General features: G+C 43.7%; 1 pseudogene; it reads left to right on the plus strand.

The window, feature by feature from the left end:
• The first annotated feature begins 1,570 nt into the window (after nucleotides 1-1,570).
• Nucleotides 1,571-2,471, plus strand: LOC128094439 (60S acidic ribosomal protein P0-like; annotated as a pseudogene).
• The last annotated feature ends 577 nt before the right edge of the window (nucleotides 2,472-3,048 follow it).

Consider the following 3,048-nt stretch of genomic DNA (forward strand, 5'->3'; position numbering starts at 1 on the left):
ATGCACACTTTGATTCTAACTGCTTAGTGTATAGGGTCAAGAGGAGTAGAGGGGAATGTACTGGACCTAGGTTTTCTATCAAATAGTTCAGGAGCAAAGAGGTCTCAGCATCCTTCCAACAGTATCCATTGGAGAAGAGATACCACTCTTAGACTTGCTTTGCCTACTGCCCTTGTGACAGCCTACTAATAGGTATTCTGCAGTTATGCCATATAGCTCCCTTTCCATAGTCAATTTTTGATCTGTGGAGACACCCCTACTTTTACACATGAAGGGATGCCTCTGAGGACTTTACCCATGGTTTAGAAGGTTCACGCAGCTGTTGAGCCAATGATTGCTTACCTAAGGACTCTTTCTGAAATCACCTGGCCCTGATCACCTGTAGGAGAGAAATGTCTAATGGATGATAGCCTCAGAGATAAATAAGATAAAGATGTCTGCCACATTTTCTATACAATTAATTTAGCTTCTCCTAACTCTTCCTTGCTCTTGGTAACATCCAGTAGCCCCAACCACTATAGCAAGGAATTGTTTTGTTATTAAGTATACATGCTTCTCTGTTGTAGCAATGTTAATCCATATTCAGTCACTGTTTATGATAAATGAAACAAGAATTTTTCCTTAGCCCTAAGTTTCATTACAGACAAATATGCATAAGTGAGGCTGAGGCCATAAAGACATATTGTAGTTGATGGAGACAATGAGAATCTGCTCTCCTGATTAGATGCAAGGTTACATCAGGTAGGTTTGGGCCAGGGTCTGTGAGTCTGGACTACAGGAAAATCCTCTTCAGTTAGATCAAACCTGATCACGGGAAGTAACATAAGCTAAGGCTCTCAAAAGACTTCACTGGAGAGCCTGTTTATCTAGCAAATGATTCACAGTGGCTCCTAGGCCACTGTGTGAGCCGAGCCTCTGCCTGCTATTTTTAAGCCAGCCATTTATCAAAACCACAGCTTTATTAAAAATGTACCCTCCACTCTTCGGAGAACAAATATGAAAATCTGGTTTCTGAAGATATCAGAACCATTTATTTTTGAAGTTGGCAGCACAGGCTGTGAACGCTGCTCTGGGATGGATCTTTTCTGTGGATCCATATTTTTCTGAACAAGCTATTCTCCTCTCATCTACAAGAAACAATGAAATATTCAATGTGCTATGAAAAAAATTAAAATATTTTGAAAGCACTAAAGAAAGGAAACTGCATACTCTGATTGGAAACTGCTGCAGGGAGCCTCTCTGATGATACAGAAGAGAAACTTGCAGGACCAGGGCCCTCTGGTCCCCTTCTGTGCTCAGCTTCCCTGCAGAGCCAGTGGTATCACATTAGCTGACTGAACTAGCTGTTCATCCCCAAAGCTAAAACAAGAGCTTTGAGGTAGCTTCCAAGTCTGGCCAGTATCTTATTATCGGACAACTAGTGAAGAAGTTAGTCAGTTAGTTAGCTTGTTAACTGCTTAGAATGAGAATTGGCTTGAAATTAGACAGATCCCCCTTCTCTCGCCAGTCGTCCTCATTAGAGTGGCATTGTCTTTAAACCCTGCGTGGCAATCCCTGACGCATGGCCGTGATGCCCAGGGAAGACAGAGCGACCTGGAAGTCCAACTACTTCCTTAAGATCATCCAACTTTCAGATGATTACCCAAAATGCTTCATTGTGGGAGCAGACGATGTGGGCTCCAAGCAGATGCAGCAGATCCGCATGTCCCTGCGAGGGAAGGCTGTGGTGCTGATGGGCAAGAACACCATGATGCACAAGACCATCCGGGGGCACCTGGAGAACAACTGAGCTCTGGAGAAACTGTTATTGCCTCATATCTAGGGTAATGCGGGCTTTGTGTTCACCAAGAAGGACCTCACTGAGATTAGGGACATGATGCTAGCCAATAAGGTGCCGGCTGCTGCCCGTGCTGGTGCCATCGTGAGGTCACTGTGCCAGCCCAGAACACTGGTCTGGAGCCTGAGAAGACCTCCTTCTTCCAGGCTTTATCCATCACCACTAAAATCTCCAGGGGCACCATTGAAGTTCTGAGTGATGTGTAGCTTATAAAAACTGGAGACAAAGTAGGTGCCTGTGAAGCCACACTCCCCTTTCTCCTTCGGGTTGATCATCCAGCAGGTGTTTGACAATGGCAGCATTTATAACCCAGAAGTGCTTGACATCTCAGAGCAGACTCTGCACTCCTGCTTCCTAGAGGGCATCCGAAATGTTGCCAGTGTTTGCAGATTGGTTTCCGACTGTTGCCTCAGTGCCACATTCTATCATCAGTAGGTACAAGAGGGTTCTGGCTTTGTCTGTGGAGACGGAGTACACCTTCCCACTTGTTGAAAAGGTCAAGGCCTTCTTGGCTGATCCATCTACATTCATGGCTGCTGCCCCTGTGGCTGCTGCCACCACTGCCGCTGCAGCCCCAGCCAAAGAAGAGTTGGAGGAATCAGATGAGGATATGGGATTTGGTCTTTTTGACTAATCCCCTCAAAACAACCAACTCAGCCAGCTTAATTTGAGAAACATGAAAATAAATAAAAGCTACTTCTGTTAAAAAGAAGAAGGAGGAGGAGGAGGAGGAGGAGGAAGAGGAAAAGAAGAAGAAGAAGAAGAAGAAGAAGAAGAAGAAGAAGAAGAAGAAGAAGAAGAAGAAGAGGAGGAGGAGGAGGAGGAGGAGGAGGAGGAGGAGGAGGAGGAGGAGGAGGAGGAGGAGGAGGAAGGAGAAAAAGAGGAAGGAGAAAAAGAAGAAGAAAAGAAATTAGACAGATCCCGAGGAATTCCAACTCAACCAATTATTGGCTGTGTATTTGAAAATGTCTTTTCTCCACTGAAATCTATTTTCATTTACATCAATTAAAATATATATAAGTGTCTATTAGCAGCCTACGGGATTGGCTGTGACTATTAATGTAAAAGCAGACATTTATCATAATAACATTTATAATAATAACATAATATCATAATACTGAAGTTGTACTTAGGCTATGCCTGCCCTCAGGATTACTTTGTGCTAACTCATTTAATCTAGGGAATACATACACAAAAAGTTTTATATTCAT

Source organism: Peromyscus californicus, unplaced genomic scaffold (assembly GCF_007827085.1).
Source record: "Peromyscus californicus insignis strain IS unplaced genomic scaffold, ASM782708v3 Scaffold_4__1_contigs__length_199733344, whole genome shotgun sequence".
Classification (NCBI taxonomy): Eukaryota; Metazoa; Chordata; class Mammalia; order Rodentia; family Cricetidae; genus Peromyscus; species Peromyscus californicus.